The following is a 24,396-nucleotide window of genomic DNA, read 5'->3' as shown; positions in this document are numbered from 1 at the left end:
TCTTCATTCTCCCTTGCTCCCGAAGGGGTGAGACCAGTGGAGTATCTTAGATGGCTGCTAACAGGCTTTTAAGACCCCAGACACTACTCACCAAGGTAGAATGTAGAACATTGGCTTTATAAGCTGTGTTATGCCAACTGAGCTAGATGTTCTCCTAGACCATGGTCCCCACAGCCCTCTGCCGAGCAATTCAGTCCCTCAGGGAGTTTGGAAGTGTCTATGGAGCTTCCATGACTTTTCCTTGTACAAGTTGTGCTTGCTTTCCTGGTAATGTGTACTGTCTTACGCTTCACCAAAATTACCATTTATCTATTTAGTTCCCGCCCCCATCCCTCCCATCCCTCATAACCAACAAATATTGTTTCTTTTTGTGTGTAAACTTTTACATGAGTTATACAGTATAGGTCTCATACAATATTTGTCCTTTTGTGATTGACTTATTTCACTCAGCATAATGTCCTCCAGTTTCATCAATGTTATGAGAAGCTTCACAGATTCATCATTGTTCTTTATCTTTGTATAATACACCTTTGTGTGTATGTATCATAGTTTGTTTATTCATTCATCTGTTGATGGGCATCTAGGTTGTTACCATCTTTTTGCTATTGTGAACAGTGCTTCAGTGAATATGGGTGTGCATGTGTCTATTCGTGTGATGGCTCTTATTTCTCTAGGATATATTCCTAGGAGTGGGATTGCATTTTGTAGAGCTTTTTTTTGTGGTGCTGATGTTTTCTTTGTTCCTTTTATTCTCCTGTGCTGAGTTCCTTTTGTTTGTGGATTTTTTTTTTCATTTCTTTAGTTTTTGTAGGTTTTGTTTTTCCTGAGACTTTATGTTTTTCTTCTTTATTTTGATAAGTAGGTTTGTTAACTTTCTTTGTGGTTACCTTGAAATTTGCCCTTATCTTCCTGGATTTGTACCAGTCTGTTATTACTTAATATCGCTTGACTTCCTCTCCATTAGAAGGTTTTATACCTACACCATTTATTCCCTCTTGTATTGTTCTGATGTTGTTGTCATTTACAGATTAAACTCTCTGGTTCCCTTTTGTAATTCTTTTGGTTTTGCATAATCCTTAAGAGTTCATTTCCTAGGTTGGTATCTGGCTAGTACAATCCTGTGCCCTATATTCAGTGGTCTGGTACTGTTTGTTCTCAGACTGAAGGACTTCCTTTAATAAGTCTTGTAAGTTCGGTTTGGTTTTTACATAGTCCCGTAATTTCTGTCTATCTGGAAATGACCTAATTTCACCATCATATTTGAACAAGAGTTTTGTAGGATATATTATTCTTGGCTGGCCATTTTTTTCTTTCAGAGTTTTATATATGTCATCCCATTGCCTTCTTGCCTGCATGGTTTCTGCCAAATAATCTGAGCTTAGTTTCTCGTTTCTCCTCTGTATGTGACTTTTTGTTTTTCTCAAGTTGCTCTCAGGATTCTTTGTCTTTGGTTTTAGCAAGTGTAATTATGATATGCCTTGGTGATTTTCTTTTGGGGTCTATCCTATATGGTGTTCACTGAGCTTCTTGGATGGTCAGCTTTTCATCTTTCATGATATTGGGGAAGTTTTCTGTCAACAAGTCTTCAATGATCCTCTTTGTGTTTTCTGTTTTCTCCCCCTGTTCTGGAACTCCGATCACTCGCAGATTTTTGCTTTTGATTGTATCCCACGTAATTCTCAGGGTTTTCAGTTTTCTTCGTTCTTTTTTCTGATTCTTTCTCAAACAGAGTTATAGCTAATCGTTTGTCTTCAATTTCGCTGATCCTGTCTTCCATCGTTTCAAACCTATTCCTCAGCCCTTCTATGACACTGTCCATTTCTGAAATCTTGTTGTTTGTCTTTTGGATTTTTAATTGTTGTTTTTGTATGATTTCTAGTTGTTAATTTATTTTAGCATTTTGTTCCTGTATTATTTTCTTGAATTCTTCCATTTTTTTTGTCCGTATTTTCCAAGAATTTGTCTGCCTTTTCCATGAATTTGTCTATGTTTTCCTCATTTTTGTCTGCTTTTTGCTTCATCTCTTGGATAATTCTGAATACTAGAGATTTGAATTCCCTATCAGTTAGTTCTAGTGCCTTTTCTTCTACTGGAAGGTCATCTGGTGTTTTATTTTGGATGCCTCCTGGAACCATTCTGTCCTGTTTTTGTAAATGTTTTGATATTGTCTGCTGTCTTCAGGGCATTCAGTGGTTATTTTCCTCATATATTGATTGTATATTTCTTTGTTTCATCCTGCTTTTTTTTTTATTTGGTTATGTCTGAGCAGGCGGGTTGCATGTTGTTTGTTGTTTGCTCGTCTGTGGGCACGATATTTTTCACCTCCTTCTCCAAAGGGCAGAGTCAGTCACTCAGGTATGGTACAGCAGGGCAGGTCCAGCTGAAGGGGAGTTGCTGGGATATGTTTTCTGTGGCGCGTACCAGGGCTGACAATGTGGACCGGGAATCAGTGCAGGGCAGGTTCCAGTAGACCATGCCTGTGCTGCTTGGGAGTGTGATGTTCAGTGCACGGTGCAGGTAGGCAAGAAGGAGGGGGTAGATTGTGATGTGTGGAGCTAAGATGGGTATGGGAAAGATGAGAGAGAGGAGAGAGGAATAGGAGCCAAAAACATACACACAAACAAAAAAGAGTGCTAAGTGAGCTTGCTATTGGAATGGAGATGAGAGACCGAGAAATGGGAAAAAACAAAAATGAAAAACAAAAGAAAAAGGATTAAAGAAAAAAATGAATAAATTGAGAAACTGGAAATGAAGAAAGACAAAAAGGAAATAAGAGAGAGAAGAAAACTAAACAAAGAAATAAAAAAAACCAAGAAACAAACAAATAAACAAAAAAACAAGATAAAAGAATGTCCCCAGGGATGTCCCTGTGCATCTGCACAGAGTAAGGGACTATCTTCCAAGCCATGTGGTACTGCCTAAGTAGAAGGGGCTTCCAATCTGAGAAAAGGAAAAGAAAAGAAACAAACAAATCAAAACAGAACAAATCAGAGCAAACAAACAAAAAAAAGCCCCATGGGTCCCACCAGCTTGTTAGCATGGGCCGGGAAGCAGTTTCACAGTTGAGTGGTGTTTCGCAGCCTTTCAGGAAGAAGCAAAGATGGCGCACGGAGCCAGGTATTTGAGAGAAAGGAGGGGGAGGTTGTGAGAGGTAATAAAGAAATCTAAAGAAGCAGAAAAAAGCAACACCAGCAGCCAACAAATGGCACTCAGGGAGCTGGCCAGTGGGGGTGGGTGGAATCCAAGTGGCACTGGGGGGAAGCTCCTGCTTCCTGGCCAATAAACTGTGTCTGCAGGAAGCAGAGGAGGCTAAGTGGGGGTGAAAAAGGGTACAGGGCAGGAAAGCCTATATAGTGGGTTGCCTGTTTTTCTGTCTCCTGGTGGAAGCTCAGTGAAGCTGCTTTTTCCTACCTCCTGTTCGCTGATCTCCAATAGAAGTCCAAGATGGTAGACCCGTGCTGCGGTAGCTGATAGGGGACCTCTGCAATGTATCTCTCCTCGCGCTCTGTTCTCTGTCAGTTTCATATTCCATTCAGTGCTTGGCTGAGTTCTTTATCTCTTCATTTGATGCTTAGGGTTTCAGGATTGACGTGTGACTCTGTTTGACTTAGTTTTTCTGATCTTTGCTGCGGAGGGACGGCGTGGTTCTTCTGACTATAGCGCCATGTTGCTCGGAAGTCCTCGCCAAGAAATTCTTGTACATGTCTTTCGAGGACAACGATCATGCATTTTTCTTGGGGCTAAATGCAACTGTGGAGTTTCTGCGTTGATTATAAGTATACTTTGTTTGAGGCAATATTTCCTAACAGTGTACCACTGTGGATGTACCAACTGACAGTCTCATCAGCAATGTATGAAAGTTTCAGTTGTTCCATATGGTCAACAACACTTGATATCATCAGTTCTTTTTGCTTAAGCAGTTTTGGTGAAGGATAGTGTTATTTTGTTGTGTTTTTAATTTGCATTTCAGCATACTCTTTTGTGAAGTACATGTTTAGTCTTTGCTCTTTCTCACTGAGTTTCAGTCATTTTTCTTAGTGTATTGTAAGAGTTCCACATAAGGGTCCTTTGTCAAATGTAAGTATTGAAATATCTTCTGCCAGACTGTGGCTAATCCTTTCTTCTTAAGGAGACCAAACCAAACCAAACCTGTTGCCATCGAGTTGATTCTGACTCATAGTGACCCCATAGGATACAGTAGAACAGCCCCATAGAATTTCCATGGAAACCTTGAAATGTTTCCCCATTTCCACTCCTAGGGTCTCGTCAGCACCCAGGGTGCCTGTATCAGCACAAGGAAGACAAGGAAAAGGAGGGAAATAGAGAAAACAGAATTGCCTTGCTCGAGATTTCCTCAATTGGAAGCAAGAAGTCCGCCACCACATTAATGTGCTCAAGAATCCTCTGGTTCCTTTTCCAGTGTCACTGAAGAGCAAGACAGAAAAAGAAGGACTGAAAGAAGAAAGAATAGGTTCGATCATTTCAATGGAAATTCCCTTAGCTTTCTGAGCGGTGTTTGGAGCATGGAACAGCCTGTGGTTACCAAGCAGAAAAGCTCTGCCCTGTTTTACCTACTCCTCCTCTTCCTCGCCCTCCTCCTCCTATACCAACCCATCCATGTCTCCGAAAATTGGATCCCATTTTCAGACATGGATAGCAACTGAGCCCATATTATTTTGTCTGAGTGAGTGGATAATATAGAATAAGTTAAAACTAAATATTTGAAAACACCGGAGTCTTGATAATATTTTGAAGGAAGGTCTAAAAAGGGAGTTTACAGGTAGTTGAAATAGTCCTGCTGAGAGAGCATTAGACTGATGATCAAGTGGTCTCCGGTTCGATCCCGGGTTTCGGCAGCTTCCATTAGTTCTGCGTAATTACTTTTTCATAAAACAGTTGCAGTCCAAGGCTTTGTATTCTAATAGGTTTCAGTAGTACATCTATCCAACACAGAACTATGTTTTAAAAAAATAAAAAAGCTAGATCTATGTCTAGGAGCCCTGGTGGCCCAGTTGTTAAGTGCTCTACTACTAACCAAAAGATCAGTGTTTCGAACCCACCAGCCTCTTCGCAGGAGAAAGATGTGGCAGTCGGTTTCCAGTGAAAGATTAAAAAACCAAAACCGAACATACTGCCCTCAAGTCTAACTCATAGCGACCCCACAGGGTTTCCACTGCTGTGAATCTTTACGGAAGCAGAGTGCTAATATTTTTCTCCAGCGCAGCGTCTGGCGATTTCGAACCACTGACATTGCAGTTAGCAGTCTATAGCTTTAACCACTGCACCAGCCTTGAAAACCGTATGAGGCATTTCTTCCCTGTCCTTGTTGTTAGATGCCATTGAGTAGATTCCGACTCATAGCGATCCTATGTACAGCAGAAGAAAACACTGCCCGGTGCCGTGCCATCCTCACAATCGTTGTTATGCTCCAGCCCGTTGTTGCAGCCTCTGTGTCAATCCATCTCTTGGAGGGTCTTCCTCTTTTTCGCTGACCCTCTACCAAGCATGATGTCTGTCTCCAGGGACTAGTCCCTCCTGATAATATGTCCAAAGTATGTAAGATGAAGTTTCTCCATCCTTGCTTCTAATGAGCATTGTGGCTGTACTTCTTCCAAGAGATTTTTTCGTTCTTCTGGCAGTCCATGGTATATTTCAATATTCTTGCCAACACCATACTCAAAAGCTTCAATTTTTCTTCGGTCTTCCTTATTCGTTGTCCAGCTTTCACGTGCATATGAGGGATTGAAAATACCATGGCTTGAAAATTCTAACTGACAAAAAAAACCCAGACTTACTGGCTTGACAGAGACTGGAGAAACCCATAGAATATGCCTTCCCCCCAACCCCCCACAACATTTTAGCTCAGTAATGAAGTCACTCCTGCCTGAGGTTCACTCTTCAGCCAAAGATTAGAGAGCCCCATAAAACAAAACGAGACTAAAGGGGCATGACAGCCCAGGGACAAGGACTAGAAGGCAGGAGGGGACAGGAAAAGTGGTAATAGGGAACACACGGTCAAGAACGCAGAGTGTTGACATGTTGTGGGGTTGTTAACCAATGACATAAAACAATATGTGTACAAACTGTTTAATGAGAAACTATTTGTTCTGTAAACCTTCAACTAAAGTACAATAAAAATAAAAACAAAGAAAACACCATGGCTTGGGTCGGGTGTACTTTAGTCCTTAAAGTGACATCTTTGCTTTTTAACATTTTAAAGACTTTTTTTGCAGCATATTTGCCCAATGTAATGCGTCTTTTGATTTCTTGACTGCCGCTACCATGGGCATTGATTGTGGATCCAAGTAAAATGAAATCCTTGACAACTTCAATCTTTTCTCCGTTTATCATGTTGTTTATTGGGCCAGTTGTGAAAATTTTTGTTTTATGTTGAGGAGTAATCCATATTGAAGACTATGGTGTTTGATCTTCATAAGTAAGTGCTTCAAGTCCTCTTCACTTTCAGCAAGCAAGGTTGTGTCATCTGCGTATCGCAGACTGTTAATGAGTCTTCCTTCAATCCTGATGTCCCGTTCTTCTTCATATAGTCCAGCTTCTTGGATTATTTGTTCAGCATACAGATTGAATAGGTATTGTGAAAGGATACAACCCCGACACACACTTTTCCTAACTTTAAACCACGCAGTATCCGAACGATTACTTCTTGGTCTACGTACAAATTCCTCATGAGCACATATAAGTATTCTGGAACTCCCATTTTTCGTAATGTTATCTATAATTTGTTATGATCCTGTCCCATACGGTGGCTATGAGTTGGAATCGTCTTGATGACACTGGGTTTGGTTTGGTTTTCAGATCTTCCATGAAGTACTAACGGACATATTGCATATTTTATTTAAAATAAAAAAATAAGGAATAAGGAACTGAAATTCAGTGAGGAAATCTAGGAATTGATGGAGTAAGAAATTCCTATATGCTACATGCTGTTGCACTTATGATTCATTTCTACTCTGATATTACATATTGTGTGTGTGTGTGTGTTGGGAGGAAAGGGATGTTTTTAATCATAAGAAATGTTAATAAGTCCTGTAGAAAAAGTCACTGCACTATATGAAGAAGGTTTTGAGTTGCACAAACGGTTTTGGCTTGGTAACCTAATGTTAATCGAAAGCTTGGCGGTTAGAACTTATTCAGCCACACCATGGAAGAAAAGACCTGGCAATCCGCTTCCTTAAAAATTGTCGTTTGCTATCGAGGGGATTCCAATTCAAAGTAACCCCTTATACCGGCAGTAATCTTATCAGGAGCAGATCGCCGGCACTTATCTTCCACTGGAACCAGCGTTCTAGGTCAGCAGTCGAGAGCAATTAACTAAACTCACTACCGTGGAGTCGAATCGGACCCATAGATGTAATCTTTACAGAAGCACACTGCCAAATCTTTCTCCCGTAGAGCAGGTGTTGGGTTCAAACATCCGACCTTTAGGTTGGAAACTTAATACTTAATCACTGTGCCACCAGGCTTCCTCCCTAAAGATTCCAAAACCAAAACCAACCCTGCTGCAGTCAAGTCAATTCCGACTCATAGCGACTCTGTGAGGCAGATTAAACTGCCTCCTAGTTTCCAAGGAGCGGCCAGTGGATTCGAGCAGCCGATCTTTCGGTTAGCAGCCCAGCGAGCCCTGAACGACCGCGCCACCAGATCTCCCCGTAAAGATTATAGCCTCGGAAACGCTATGGAGCAGTTCTACTCTGTTGCACATGGAGTCTCCATGAGTTGGAATCAACTAGACTGCAATGGGAATACCCATTCAGCACCAACAGAGAATTTCTTAAACCTTCCCGTATTCCAGTTCCGTGTTTTCCTTCTATCTCACACAATGAGAGCTCTGGTTTCCAACAACCCCAATATATGTACTCATTTACTCAAGCCTAAAATTTACACAAAATAATATCAGAATTGCTATATTCATAGTACTATTAAAAAAAAAAAACTCTGCTACGTAGAGTTTAATATTTGTTTGCCATTCTTTTCGTTTTACAGTGCGGAGAAAGCACTGTGTAAAATATTTACTTGTTATTCTTTTGAAATACGTTAGATTTATTTGTTTCTGTTTATATTTAATTTTAGAATATTTTTAGACACAGTTGAATTAGTTTTATTTGTTTATTGTCCTCTGTAAAACATTAATATTTTTTCAAGCTTCAAAAGAATACAGAAAGTTATATTCAGACAAGTTACAAGAGAATGTTGTATCCTGGGATTCACCCAGGTGATGGAATGGAAGTAGGCTCCGGGCAATGTGGGGGAAGATCATCCACCAGGAACAATACTTTTCTTTGTAGCGCTAAAGTATCCTTCTCTTGGTGTATCCGTGTCGGAAAGAGTGCAGTGTAGGGAGTTTGGGAAGAGCGGAATTGAACATAAAATGATTTTAGCTTGATGACTTAGTTCGCAAATACTCGAACTAAGTCATGAAGTTTGCTCTGAAAACACAAGCTGGCTAGGGTGTATAGATTAGGGGTAGAGCGTGTTCCTGGCACGTTCTAGGCCTTGTGTTCAAACCCCAATACTTCCTACACTTTTCTTTCCTCACAAAGCGCACCCATAGATCTCTTACGCTCAGAAACTTAGTTCTTTCTTGAGTTGTTTCGATGTTTCTTTCTAACTGACTTGTTGGGACATTGGTGTTCAAGTAAAGTTATTTGTTGTCATTTCTATTATCCATAATTTTCTCCAAGCACACTCAACAATTACTGGTACATGGGCCACCGTCTGCATCCCCCATAGACTAAGCAGTCTGTTTAACATAGTCTAGGGAAAAGTTGAGTGTTAAGAGGCTAGAGAATCTGAAAGAAAAAAAAACAACAAAACGAAAAACCTGCTCTAGCCCTTGGGAAAAATCAGTGCTCCCTCTTTGGGACTGAGAACACAGGATTTTCAAAGAACGTTGGGCAAAAAAGAATTCATTCCTGCTAGAGAGGAGAGCAATTTCCTTGTCTCATCTCCTCTTCTGGTATGTTCTAAAACATTGAGAAATAGATATTCAGCCCAGGTTTGGGCTGAGGATGCAAGGACTAGCTGCCATGTCTTGTCTACCTCTCATTCACTGACATGAATATGGAGCAGAAAGAAGTGATTGAAGTGCATAGCAACTTCTTTGTCTATCTGTCCTAAACTCAGTCTCTGGGTGTTTAGGAGAGTCCAGCCTCTTGAAGAGGCTGCCAAAGAAGAAATGGAGCACCAATTCTAAACACTCATGGATCAAAAGTGGAGAGCACAGACACATCAACATGAAGACCTCAGATAAGGTCTACATTGTTTCGGGACAGTTGTCACATCCTTGTGGAGTGATTCTATGTTTTCCTATGAGTATTTTCAATTATTGATCCTGAGAATAAAAATAACAAACTTGATGAATCAATGTGGATTTGATCATACAATCCAGAATATGAACTGAAAAGTTATTTTGTGTTTTAACCTAAACCAGGAGAAAATCTTGTAGAGGGACCTTGTAGAGGAAGGCTTGAAAGCAAGGAAAAGGTTATTTCTCTGAGGAAAAGGGAAGATCAGTTATGGTAGAGGAAGTGAGAAGCCAAGAGACCTGGAGGTCATTCATAATGCATCATCCGCTTTTCTCTTCTGTCTAAAAGCTGTAACCATCTTCTACCAGTCTGCCACAGGCTATCTCTAAGTCAATTTTGAGGTCACTACTTCACTTGTGAGGGACTCACCTATATTGCCTCTGCGACTGTAGTAGGACTGAGGAGAAAGTGGCTGAGAATGTAGTTATTGATTGTACAGAGTCTCTGACTTTCTGTGGTCATAGTTCGCCTCTTTAGACTTCTTTTGAGCTAAGGGCAAGATGTGAAGAGTAGAGGAGCCAGATAGAATTTCTTTAGGAAAAAGTTGGGTTTCAGTAGGTTTCATCTAAGTGTTAGTAATACGTAGAGCAAGCAAACGGGAAATTTCTTTTTGTTCTTTGCATTCCCCAGTAGCAGTGGTGCCTAATCTCAAAGCTGCTGGCCCATTCCCCTTCTACTCTCAACACTACTCCCACCATATCCATTGAAATTGGGAAACCTCTTCTAGTGCAATTTCTTAACTCATTCCAGAGAGGTCGATTCTGAAAGATGAGCTGTTATCCAGAGGGAACATTTCTTTTTTATTTTCCGTTCTCTTCTTTATTTCCAGTCATACCCAGGGCCTGTTTTTCAGATCACAAGTCTCTGGAACATACACTAGCTGTCTTCTAGCTTCTCCAACCCTTTTAACCTTGGTTCACTGCATGTAAATTAGAGTTACAAGCAAATAATACTAATTTTACTTCCCTCTTTAGCTAAGGGGGTCACTGAGTGGTGCAAATGGTTAAAATGTTGGTCTAATAACTAAAGGGTTGGAAGTAGAAGTCCACCCAGAAGCCCTAGGAAGAAAGGCTGAGCCATCTGCATCTGGAAACAATTAGCCATTGTAAACCCTACGGAGCACAATTGTACTCTGACACACGTGAGGTCACGGTTTGTCAGAATCACCTCAAAAGCAATTGGCTTTTTGTTGTTGCTTTTAGCTAGTAATGGTAAAGTATAAATATATTAAGCAAGCTTGATTAAGATTAATATCATTTTACAATAACAAATTTTAAAAATAAATAATAGTGTTTCCTCAGATTTGTATATTCTCTTGGGTTTTAGGTGTCATATCAATCTTACTGTTTCATAAGCTGCAATACAGTTCTACTGCTTGATGATTAAGTGGCCAGCACCACATTCCACTCACCTAACCCCTGAAATTGTTTCCACTTTATTTAATAGAAGGAGTCCAATATCCTGGCAGAGTTAAATTGTATAAAATTTTCCAATGCTCACAGTTTTTAGAAGGCATCAGTCTGTAGACCACAATTTAAACAGCACTAATGAAGAGACAGGATGTACTGGAGGTGAGAAGATATCCAAAGAAATCCTTCTTTCTTCTTTTTGTTTAAATTGAGGCTTAGTTCACAAAGAGTAAAACACATAAAACTTAATTATTCAGCTTGAAGAGTTATTATGTATGTATATCTCATATAACCAACATCCAGGCCAAGATAAAGAATTTTTCAGCACTCAGAAGCTCCCTTTTATCTATCCCAATCAATTCCAATTGTCTGAACTCTACCACTGTTTTCCTGTGTATTGAAATACTGAAAATGGAATCATACAATATGTGCTGTTTTGAGTATAGATTCTTTAACTCAATATGTTTTTTATTAGATGCAACCATATTGTTTCTAGAAGCAGAAGTTCTTTTTTTATTGCTGTCATACTCCATTGTGTTAATACTGTTGCTGATGTTAGGTGCCTTAGAGTCGGTTCCAACTCATAGCAACCCTATGTACAACAGAACAAAACACCGCCCAGTCCTGCACCATCCTCACAATCATTGCTATGTTTAAGTCCATTGTTGCAGTCATTGTGTTAATCCATCTCATCAAGGGTCTTTCTCTTTTTTACTGACCCTCTTCCTTACTAAACATGATGTCCCTCCTGATAACATGTGCAAAGTACATGAAACAAAGTCTTGCCACCCTCACTTCCAAGGAGCCCTCTGGCTGTACCTCTTCTAAGACAGATTTGTTCGTTTTTCTGGAAGTCCATGGTATATTCAATATTCTTCGCAAACACCAGAATTCAAAGACATCAATTCTTCTTCTTTCTTCCTTATCTGTTGTCCAGTTCTCCCATACATATGAGGTGATTGAAAATACCACGGCTTGGGTCAGGTGCACCTTAGTCCCCAAAGTGACATCTTTGCTTTTTAATACTTTAAAGAGGTACTTTGCAGCAGATTTGTCCAATACAATACGTAGTTTGGTTTCTTGACTGTTGCTTCTGTAACGCTTTTTTCATTCATTTTGCTGTTGATGTACATATGAAACAGCTAATACTGCTATGAACATTTTTGTACATGTCTTTCAAGGGCATCTAGCATGCGTTTTTCTTGGGTCTAAATACAGCTGTGGAGTTTCAGGGTTATAGGTTATATATATTTTTTGTTTTAGGCAATATTTCTAAATAGTGTATCAGTGTGGATGTGTCATTTGATAGTCTCATCAGTAATGTATGAATGTTTAAGTTGTTCCATATCATCACCAACATTTGATATTGTCGGTTCTTTTAACTTAGGCAATTTTGATGAAGGGGAGTATTATTTCATTGTGTTTTTATTTTACATTTTCCTTATAGTTAATCATGTTCTACTGTTGCATTCCACCAGACTTTTGGCAAGAGTGGCTCGGTGGGGCACGGATCATTTTCAGAAAAATGATCCATGAAAGCCATGTTGATCAGACAAAGCATTATTAGGAAACTTACATACTGAGGCTGACACTAAGATTCTCAGGACAGAAGGTGAAGCCATGGTGGTGCAGTGGTTAAGAGCTATGGTGTGCTAAGGCTGCTAACCAAAAGATTGGCAGTCCAAAATCCACTCCTTGGAAACCCTGTGGAGCAATTCTATTCAAAACCATAGGGTCACTATCAGTTGCAATCGACTCCACAGCAGTGGGTTTTGTTTTGTTTGTTTGTTTTTACATACAGAAGCCAACATTAAGATTCTCAGGACAGACAGCAAAGCATTGAATGTCACTCAGGTAGAAAGGTCCATGGAGGGCAGTGTGGAATGTTGGCTTATATACCTAGTCCTTCTGTGCAAGGATACATGGAGGAGGACCAGGAAAAAACATACCTAATCTATGATGGATGGAGTTGTGCTTGTACTAGTTAATGGGTTCTCATTACGTTACCATGAAGTCAGGTGTTTGGTTTGTTTCTTCCTGGTCCAGGGCACTGCTCAGCCAGGTATTCTGGTTTTTCTTCAGAGCCCTTTGCAGGCAGGACCCATCTTGTATTGTTTGTGGCCCTCACACCAGTGTCTTCTAAAATTGCTTATTAGGCAGTTGAGTATACTCTTTTGTGAAGCACATGTTTAATCTTTGCTCTTTCTCATTAATTTTTCAGTTTTTTTCTTATTGTTTTGTAGGATTTCCCCATATTCCACATAAGGGCCCTTTGTCAAATCTAAGTATTGAAATATCATCTCCCAGATTGTGACAATCCCCTCTTCTCTTTCAGATGTTCCCCTTGAAAAACTTTGTAAGAAGAGAAAAAGAAAGGTAGAGAAAGAGAGGAGAAGTTGAAAATACAAAAATTCTATCGTAGATCTTTCCTGGTGGTTGTGAAAAAATGTCCCCGGGCAGTTTACTAAGGAGGGAAATTTGGAGCCCGCTGATGGGATGAAATGTCCTAACAGCAGAAACAGTGTTATTTGGTCTGTGATCCCCTTAAGTATTTCCTGGTGTAGCATTGTAAGAGAATATAGTTTAGAGGCTTAAGAAATAGTGGGATTTGAAACAGTGGATTTTCTCTCTGGACAACTATCGAATCTTCAAAGACCCCTAACAAATATGGGTAATATCTGAAGGAGGATCTTCATGACGTCTTTGTTGTGAGAGAGGTGTGGCCCAATGGGAGTATGTTCTAACCTTGAAAAGGTTAGAAACCATACACACTGATCTGCTTTTTATGATTTTAAAAAATTCTCTTTTTCTCCTTTTTAAAACACATTTTGCATACTCATGTGGAAATAAACACATTGAAATGTTTCCCTGTTTCTACTCCCTGTGTCTCCTCACCACCAGGGCAGTTGTGTTAGCACAAGGAAGACAAGGAAAAAGGAAGGAAACAGAGAACACAGAATTGGCTTGCTCAGGATTTCTCAGTCAGAAGCAAACATCTCACTCCCACATTAATGTGCCCAATAATTCTCTGTTCCCTTTTCCAGTGTCATTGAAAAACATGACAGAAAAGAAGGACTGAAAGAAGAGAGAAAGAACAGTCTCAATCATTTTATTTGGAGTTCCCTTAATTGTCTGAGCAGTGTTTGGAGCGTGAAACAGCCAAAGGTTACCAAGCAGAAAAGCTTCTTTCTGTTTTATCTATTCCTCTCTTTTTTTGTCCTCTTCCTCCTGTACCAAGCTATCCACTGTTTTCAAAAATTGAATCCTATTTTTAGACATGGACAACAAACGAGACCATACAATTTTGGGTGAACAAGTGGATAACACTGGATAAGGTAAGATTAGGTATTTTAAAACACAAGGACCTTACAAATAAAATGTTAACTAATATTTTGAAAGAACGGCTAAATTAGGTACATTCAGGCAGCTGAAATAGCTCAGTTAGGAGAGCAACTGACTGAAGATACAGAGGTCCGTGTTTCAATCCTGGGTTTGGCAGTTATGTCTAATTTTCCAGAATTACTATCATCCCCTTTCTTATATAATGGTTGCATCCCAAGACTTTGGGATTCTAATAGAACTGAGTACAGTACAGTAAAACCTACAAAGGCCAAAATCTGTGTAAGGTGGAAAACTATCAGAGAAGGAAAACTAAAATATTTTCTACTAAAAGGAGTGATAATAAAGGGGTAACACTGCACACTGTCAAAGACAGAAAACTTGTGAAACATGGGAAAACATGGCAGTCTTGCTGAATTGTGTGTGTCATAGGTTTCACTGTACATACATCCAAGAGAATGATGTTAAAACAGTTCCATTAATGTCTGTATTGTCTCTCATTACAATTTTTACTGATTTTCCCAACTCCAATCAAGTGGTGTACATACATATTTCTATCATCTTCTCCTTTATTTACATATTCCTGAGGTCTTTCATGAAGTGTTGACATTTTGCATGTTTTATTTTCCCTATGTTTAATTCAACTAACAGATAACAATTTGTTTAAAATAATAATAGCAATGATATATTGGTTAATTATAGCTTAAGGGTAAGTGAAAACTATGACAGCAATGTTATAAGTGATAGGAGGGAAGATTTCAGAATACTCTTATAACGTATCTGTACTACTCGTGAAGTGATATAGTGTTATTTGGAAGTGGACTTAGATTTGTTGTAGAGATATATTGCAAACTCTAGGACAACCACTAACAAAATTTTAGAACAAAATGTAATTGTTTTGCTAAGAGAGGAGACAAAATGGAGTTATACAAAATGCCCAACTAAACCAGAGAAGGCAAAAAAAGGAAAGAGACAAAGAAGCAAATAACAAGGGCAACGAATAGAAAGCAGTTGCCAATATGGTAGCTATTAATTAAACTATATTGATATCCCTTTAAATGCAAATTGTTTAAATATATGTATCTTAGTCTGGGTTCTCTAGAGGAGCAAAACCAGTGAAACATATATGTAAATGTATATAGAGAGATTTATCTCAAGGAAATGGTTCATGCAATTGTGGGGACCAGTAAGTCCCAAATCCATGGATCTGGCGGCAGGCTGAAGATCTCTGCTGGCTCATGGGGTTGCAGGGGCTGGTAAATCCAAAATCTGCAGGTCAGGTGGCAGGATGGGGACCCCTGCTAACTTGTGGGGTTGCAGGGACTTGTAAATCCAAAATCTGTAGGTCAAGTGGCAGGATGGGGACCCCGGCTGACTCGCAGGGTTGAAGGGGCTGGTAAATCCAAGATCTCTAGTTCAGGTGGCAGGCTAGAGACTTCTGCAGGCTTATGTCCCAAGAATCAGAGATTGGATGTTGAGAAGAGTGCAGGGTCAAGACACAGCAAGCTCTGCCAAAACATCCCTTTGTATACTGGAGACAGACCACATCCCCAAGGAAATTCTTCTTTCAACTGATTTGTCGCTCACATCAGATCACAAAATGGAAAGTCATTACATTATGGAAGAGCACATGCCAAACCATTGAGAATCATGGCCTAGCCAAGATGACGCTAACATTAAGCATTACAATATCAATTAAAAGACAGTGACTATCAGAGTGGATTAAAAAAAACAACAGACCAAACTACATGTTGTCTTCAAGAAACCCACTTTAAATATAAAGGCACTGAGAGATTAAAAGTGAAAAGACAGAGAAAGATATACCACAAGTTATGATTGAATCGTGTCCCCTCCAAAATGTGTGTCAACTTGGCTAGGCCATGACTCCCAGTATTGTGTGATTGTCCACCATTTTACCATCTGATGTGATTTTCCTACGTGTTGTAAATCCTACCACTATGATGTTAATGAGGTGGGATTAACAGCAGTTACGTTAATGAGACAGGATTCAATCTACAAGATTAGGTTGTGTCTTAAATCAATCTCTTCTGAGATATAAAAGAGAGAAGTGAGCACAGGGACATGGGGACCTCATACCACCAAGAAACAAGAGCCAAGGGAATAGTGCATCCTTTGAAACTAGGGTCCCTACGAACAGAAGAGAAGATTGATGACCAGGACCTTCTCCCAGAGCCGACAGAAAGAGAAAGCCTTTCCCTGGAGCTGGTACCCTGACTTTAGACTTCTAGCTTTCTAGACTGTGAGAGAATACACTTCTCTTTGTTAAGCCACCCACTGGTAGTATTTCTGTTGTAGCAGCACTAGATAATTAAGACCCCACGCTAACATGAATCAAAAGAAAGTTGGAGTTGCTATATTAATTTCAGACAAGTTGGATTTCAGAGCAAGGAAAATTATCAAAAGTACAGAGGGCATTGCATAATGATTAAGGGATTAGTTCTCCAAGAAGACCTAACAATCCTGAATGTGTACGCACCTAACAACAGAGCATCAAAATATATAAGGCAAAACCCATATCTGATAAATGACTTGTGTTCAAGTTGTACTCTGCAACACATGGGTTGCCATGAGTCAGAATCAACCCATGGCAACTTCTGCTGCTGGTGGACCTAAGATATACAATGAACTCTTAAAACACTTAATAAAAACACAAGCAAGCCAATTAAAAAGTGAGTAAAATATCTGAACAGACCCCTCAGCAAAGAAGATATACAGATGACATGTTCCATTAAAAAAACAATAACCAGTTGCCCCATTAGTAGAATTTTGCTTCATAGAGTTTTTAACGGAAGCAGATCACCAGGTCCTTCCTCTGAGGCATCTCTACCTGTTGCCATCAAGTTGATTCTGACTCAAGTAGAACTGTCCCACAGAGTTTCCAAGGAGCGGCTGCCTGGTGGATTCGAACTGCCAACCTTTTGGTAAGCAGCCGGTGTATCCAAACCACTAGTCTTTCAGTAAATAGCCAAGCACTTAACTGTTTGCACTGGCCAGGGACTCCCCTATGCCACTGTTGTTGTTTGTTGTTGTTAGGTGCCGTCAAGTCCGTTCCCACTCATAGTGACCCTACATACAACAGAAAGAAATATTGCCCAGTCCTGCGCCATTCTCACAATCATTGTTATGCTTGAGTCCATTGTTGCAGCCTCTGTGTCAATCTGTCTCCTTGACAATCTTCCTCTCTTTCACTGAACCTCTAATTTACCAAACATGATGTCCTTCTCCGTGAAGTGGTCCCTCCTGATAACATGTCCAAAGTACATGAGACGAAGTCTTGCCATCCTTGCTTCTAACAAGCACTCTGGCTGTACTTCTTCCAAGACAGTTTTGTTCATTCTTTTGGCAGTCCGTGGCATAGTCAATATTCTTCACCAACACCACAATTCAAAGGCATCAATTCTTCTTCAGTCTTCCTTATTCATTGTCCAGCTTTCAAATGCATATGAGGTGATTGAAAACACCATGGCTTGGGTCAGGAGTACCTTAGGCCTCTAACTGATGTCTTTGCTTTTTAACACTTTAAAGAGTTCTTTTGCAGCACATTTGCCCAATGCAATACATCGTTTGACTTCTTGACTGCTGCTACCATGGGCCTTGATTGTGGATCCAAGTAAAATGAAATCCTTTACAACTTCAATATTTTCTCCCTTTATCATGATGTTGCTTAGGTCCACTTGTGAGAATTTTTGTTTTCTTTATGTTGAGATGCAATCCATACTGAAGGCTGTAGTCTTTGATCTTCATTAGTAAATGCTTCAAGCCCTCTTTCAGCAAGCAAGTTTGTGTCATTTGCATACTGCAGACTGTTAATGAGCCTTCCTCCAATCTTGATGCCCCATTCTCCTTCATATAGTTCAGCTTCTCAGATTATTTGCTCAGCATACATACTGAATAAGTAAGGTGAACTGATACAACCTTGGCGGACACCTTTCACGACTTTAAACGATGCAGTATCCCCTTGTTCTGTTTCTACAACTGCCTTTTGGTCTATGTACAGGTTCCTCACCAGACAATTAAGTGTTCTGGAATTCCCATTCTTCATAATGTTATCCATAATTTGTTATGATCCACACAGTCAAATGCCTTTGCATAGTCAACAAAACATAGGTAAAAATCTTTCTAGTATTCTATCTTCAGCCAAGATCCATCTGACATCAGCAATGATATCCCTCATTCCATGTCCTCTTCTGAATATAGCCTGAATTTCTGGCAGTTCCCAGTCGATGTACTGCTGCAACCACCTTTCAATGATCTTCAGCAAAATTTTCCTTGGATGTGATATTAATCATATTGTTTGAAAATTTCTGCATTCTGTTGGATCACCTTTCTTTGGAATGGGCACAAATATGGATCTCTTCCAATCTGTTGGCCAGGTAGCTGTCTTCCAAATTTCTTGGCATAGGGGAGTGAATGCTTCCATCTTTGGCATCCATGTGTTGAAACATCTTAATTGGTATTCCATCAATTCCTGAAGTCTTGTTTTTCACCAATGCCTTCGGTGCATCTTGGACTTCTTTCTTCAGAACCATTGGTTCTTGATCGTATGCTACCTTCTGAAATGGGGCAGTGTTTTATTCTGTTGCATATAGGATCGCTATGTTGAAACCTAACAACAAACAATCTTTATGAAGGGAACTCTGGTGGTGCAGTGGTTAATAGCTTGGCTGTTGGTTCTACCACTCCGTGAGTGAATGATGTGGCAGTCTGCTGCTATAAAGACTTACAATCTTGGAAACCCAGTGGGGCATTTCTGCTCTGACCTATAGGGTCACTGTGAGTCGGAATCCACTCGACTGCAATGGGTTTAATCTTTATGGAAGCAGACTGCCACATCTTTCCTCCCTAGAGTGGCTGGCAGGCTCCAATCACTGATCATTTGGTTAGAAGCTGAGCACTGCACCACTCTGCCACCAGGGCTCCTTCCAGGGTGTCACCAGGGCCATGTTTTTGCAGAGGCTCTAGGGGAAGACCTTTTTTTTTTTTTTTTTATCTCTTCCAGGTTCTGGTAGCTATAGGTGTTCTTGCTTTAATCCTGCAGCATAACTCCATAACCGTCTTTCCTCTATCTGGTCTCTGTGTCTTTTCTCCTCTTTTATAAGGATACCACTCAGATGAGATTAGGACCCACCCTATTTCAGTATGAGTTCATGTTAATTTAACTGGTAACATCTTCAGAGACACTATTTCCAAAGAAGCTCACATTCACAGATACTGGGTGTTAGAACTTCGACATGTCTTTTTGGGGTACACAATTCAATCCATAACACAGCTGTAAGTATATACCATAGATTATTCAATCAGTCCTCAGTTAATGGACATGTGAGTTGTTTTGTCTTTTTCTATCATAAATTTTAAACAGATGAGACATGTTAATATTTCATCTTGTATTTTTATCTGTGTGTGTTTGGAATTGATTGCTAACAAAGAGTTTGTTGGATGGGAGGATAAATGAAAATAACATTTTTCTAGCTACTGTTGTGTATGTTTGGAATCTGTGCATATCTTATAGAAGAAGCTCAATAAAATTTTGTTGGGGAAAAAGAACTGGCATTATTTAATGCAAAATCTTATGTGAAGAGTTACTTTGGGCATATCACTTTTCCTTTGGGAGTGGGAATTCTGCAGCCACAACTGCTTATGATTAATAGAATCAGAATTTACAATACAGTACGCACGGTAGAGAATTTAGGAGTAGCTGAGGATAGAGAGATTGGTTTTCCATGGAGCAGAGAAAATTAAGGCTCTACTGGGACTCGAACCCAGGATCTCCTGTTTACAAAACAGACACTTTAACCAAGTAAGCCATAGAGCCCACACACATGTGTGAATTACTTCTGGCTCTGTCCTGTTGGATTAGATGAAATATTCTTGCTAGAAAGTCTACACTATCAAGTGCAGTTTACAGTGAGAAGATGGACAAACGTCAAGAAGACGTTTTGCTTACTCAGATGTGCTGGAGAACTAATTAAAACAGGAAATGTTTCCGGCAGCTCGAGTGTCAGGGCCAACAACACTTCAGTTAATCCAAGGATAACACTCAGTAAAAGTCTAGGCAGCCCCGTAGTTCAAATGGGATAAAGTTTTCTAAAAACAAACTTTGCTGTTACGGCTCCTCATCTTTTTTTGTAATTTAGATTCTTCTTTTGAATGCCCTAAGTGAGGATCTCTAACAAAGGAACTCCACGGAGAGACTCAGACCTACAGGTTACCTATCACTTGCACTCAGAGCAAGCAGTAATTTAGAGGGGAGGGAACCAGAGAGAAGAGAAGGCTGGGAGGGTCGAATTCAGCTACAGAGTCTCCCTTAAAACCGTCGTTCCCTTAAAATCCCACAATGCCAACGTCGAGAGATACGATGACTCTAATTAGACAACCAGAGGTATAGAGCTTCTTGGCGACAGGGGGAGGCGAGGTACAGTCCTAAACTGAAAAGCTTTACGGCTCCAGCGAAACCTCGCTGTGCCCTGTACTCCCCCAAGGCCTGGTTTCAAGCCCAGTAAGTCATCGACTCACAAAGACAGTAACTAATCTGGCCCTTGCACCCTGCAGTGGTCCCCGGCCCTCGCCTCCCTCCCCTCCCTTCCGTTGCATCTCCCTCCTCCTGGGAAACTCACACGGCCGGACTGGCTGGCTCTGAACCTGACCGCAGCTCCTGCTCCCCGGAGAAGGTCCTGCATGGGACTGTAGAAGTGCCATGGGAGTTGGGCTGAGGCTGCAGGGCCCGGGGCCTCTAGGACAAGCGGGGATTGAAAAGACTGAAGGAATGAGTGGGGGAGGCGGGGCAGGGGAAGGGAGATCCAGGGACCCCCGCCCAGACCGCTTTGATGAGGTGAGAGCGTCCAGGACTGTCTTCTCACCGCCCCGGGAGGATGCAAAGACACGTGTCAATTGCAAACTGATGTCCGCTCTGAAGTTTAGGAATTAAGACCATCAACACATTCAGTAAAAGAGGAAGATCTCTTTGCACAACAAGGAAACTCTTTCTCACACACGCACACATATACACACAACACAGACACACAACCATGACTCGATTTCCAGGTGGGTGAGGCGGGAGCTCCTCTGTCCTCTGGTTGCGGACGTAAAGAATAATTTCCAGCTGCCCACCCCCGACCCACAGACGCAGCTGACGAGAGACTTCACCTCCGCCTTGCCACAGTCCTGGCATCGCGTCCACCGTGGTGATTTTTAGTCATTTTCTCAAGATTATGTCCTGTCCTAGAGTTTAATGGATTTTATTCTCTGGCTCATAAAGAGACAGCAAAGAAGGGAAACTTACGTCTCCAGTGTCCCTCCTTGATGAATCAAAAAAACCAAACTCGCTGCCGCCGAAAAAGTGTAAAAGTCTCATCCCTGACTGTCCCCCAACCTTCCATCCCCCAGTTCCTCCTTGCACAGGCAAACACAGTTTCTTGGGAATCCTCTCGTGAATATTATTTGCTCCACTGTTTTATACAAATAAAGATATTCCAAACACATTCTGCTGCATCTTAGTTTTTTCACTTCATGTATGTTGTAGTCAGTGATTTCCAAAACAATAAGAAAGAGCTTCTTCCTCCTTTCGTAAAGAGGAAAAAAAAAAAAAAAGCCATTGAGTTTGATTACACCTCATAGTGACCCAACAGAGCAGAGTAAAACTGCCCCATAGGATTTTTAAGCACAGGCTGGTGGATTTGAACTGCTGACAATTTTTGGCTAGCAACCAAGCTCTTAACCACTATACCACCAGGGATCCCTTCCTTGCTTGGTAGCATAGAATTCCATTGTATGGATATATCATAATATATGACTTGACAATACAAACAATGCTGCAATAAGTAATATTGCCTATCTGAGATTTCAAATGGATGTGAATACTTTCTATACAAGGAATTGCTGAAGTAGTGTATGTGACGGTTACTCTGATTTTACCTAATAAACATACCCACCAGCGTGCCACAATGGTTTAGTTTGCCAGACTGTTGCAACTACTTTGTATTAAAATGAAATAATGACAATAACAATAATAACAAACTCATTGCCTTCTGGTCTATGCTGACTCATGGTGAACCCATGTGTTACAGAGTAGAACTGTTCCACCAGGTTTTCTTGGCTGTAGTCTTCACAGAGGCAGATTGCAAGGCTTTTCTTCCATAGTGCCACTGTGTGAGTTCAAACCACTAACCTTTAGGTTAATACTAGGACACAAACCCTTTTCGTCTCCGATGGACCTTTGTATCAGCATAGGCCTTGGGTAAATGACACATTCAGATATTAACATAGAGTAAACAAGCTATTGTTAAGCTTCCCCAGTGGTACTTGGTCCAATGGAACCACTCAGAAACTGGAAAATAAATAGCTATTTAAGACTCCACTTATAAACGATGGGGGCCCTGGTGGCGCAGTGGTTAAGAGTCTGGCTGCTAACCAAAAGGTTGACAGTTCGAATCTACCAGCTCCTCCTTGGAAACCCTATGGGATAGTTCTACTCTGTCCTATAGGGGGGCAGTTCTACCCTGTCCTATAGGGTTGCTGTGAGTCAGAAGTGACTCGACAGAGGCAGTGGGGTTTATAATGTAGCAAAATGAAAAGTTCAGATATGGGGGAAAATAAATATATAAATGAATATATGATAAAGATGATGTTATAGATTGAATTCTGTCTCCCAAAAATGTATGTCAGCTTGGCTAGGCCATGATTCCCAGTATTGTGTGTTGTTGTTACGTGCTGTCAAGTCTGTCCTGACCCTATGTACAACAGAATGAAACACTGCCTGATCCTGCGCCATGCCCACAATCTTGTTTATGCTTGAGCCCACTGTTGCAGCCACTGTGTCAATCCATCTTGTTGTGGGGGTCTTCCTCTTTTTCACTGACCCTGTACTTTACCAAGCATGATGTCCTTTTCCAGGGACTGATCTTTCCTGACAACATGTCCAAAGTATATAAAACGTAGTTTCACCATCCTTGCTTCTAAGGAGCATTCTGGTTGTACTTCTTCCAAGACAGATTTGTTCGTTCTTTTGGCAGTCTGTGGTATGTCCAATATTCTTTGCCAATAGCACAATTCAAAGGCATCAATTCTTCTTCGCAGTCTTTCTTAGTCATTGTCCAGCTTTCAAATGCATATGATGGGATTGAAAATACTATGGCTTGGGTCAGGCGCACCTTAGTCTTCAAGGCGACATCTTCGCTTTTCCATACTTTAAAGAGGTCTTTTGCAGCAGATTTGCCCAATCCAATGCGTCTTTTGATTTCTTGACTGCTGCTTCCATGGGTGTTGATTGTGGATCCAGGTAAAATGAAATCCTTGACAACTTCAATCTTTTCTCCATTTATCGTGATGTTGCTTATTGGTCCAGTTGTGAGGATTTTTGTTTTCTTTATGTTGAGGTGTAATCCATATTGAAGGCTGTGGTCTTTGATCTTCATCAGTAAGTGCTTCAGGTCTTCTTCACTTTCAGCAAACGAGGTTGTGTCATCTGCATGTCACAGACTGTTAATGAGTCTTCCTCCAATCCTGGTGCCCTGTTCTTCTTCATATAGTCCAGCTTCTTGGATTATTTGATCAACATACAGACTGAATAGGTATGGTGAAAGGATTCGACACTGACGCACACTTTTCCTGACTTTAAACCACGTAGTATTCCCTTGTTCTGTCCGAACAACCACCTCTTGATCTGTGTACAGGTTCCTCATGAGCACAATTAAGTGTTCTGGAATTCCATTCTTCCCAATGTTATCCATAATTTGTTATGATCCACACAGTCAAATGCCTTTGCATAGTCAGTAAAACACAGGTAAACATCTTTCTGGTATTCTCTGCTTTAGCCAGGATCCATCTGACATCAGCCATGATATCCCTGGTTCCACATCCTCTTCTGAATTTGACCTGAATTTCTGGCAGTTCCCTGTTAATATACTGCTGCAGCCACTTTTGAATGAGCTTCAGCAAAATTTTACTTGCGTCTGTTATTAATGATATTGTTGAATAATTTCCATATTCTGTTGGATCACCTTTCTAGGGAATAGGCATGAATATGGATCTCTTCCAGTCATTTGGCCAGTAGCTGTCTTCCAAATTTCTTGGCATAGAGGAGTGAGAACTTCCAGTGCTGCATCTGTTTGTTGAAACATCTCATTCAGTATTCCATCAATTCCTGGAGCCTTGTTTTTCCGCCAATGTCTTCAGTGAAGCTTGCACTTCTTCCTTCAGTACCATTGGTTCCTGATCATATGCTACCTCTTGCAATGGTTGAACATTGATCAATTCTTTTTGGTATAATGACTCTGTGTATTCCTTTTATCTTCTTTTGATGCGTC

The 24,396-nt window shown here is 40.6% G+C and overlaps 1 non-coding gene across 1 annotated transcript; it reads right to left on the bottom strand.

Annotated features, from left to right (window-relative positions):
- Positions 1 to 19,833: 19,833 nt before the first annotated feature.
- On the bottom strand, positions 19,834 to 19,907 carry TRNAT-UGU (transfer RNA threonine (anticodon UGU)). Its single transcript has one exon. It is a non-coding gene; the product is annotated as a tRNA-Thr (tRNA).
- Positions 19,908 to 24,396: the final 4,489 nt, after the last annotated feature.

Source organism: Trichechus manatus, unplaced genomic scaffold (genome assembly GCF_000243295.1).
Source record: "Trichechus manatus latirostris isolate Lorelei unplaced genomic scaffold, TriManLat1.0 scaffold00180, whole genome shotgun sequence".
Taxonomy (NCBI): domain Eukaryota; kingdom Metazoa; phylum Chordata; class Mammalia; order Sirenia; family Trichechidae; genus Trichechus; species Trichechus manatus.
The sequence above is the reverse complement of the archived record's forward strand: the minus strand, read 5'-3'. Positions and strand labels throughout refer to the sequence as shown.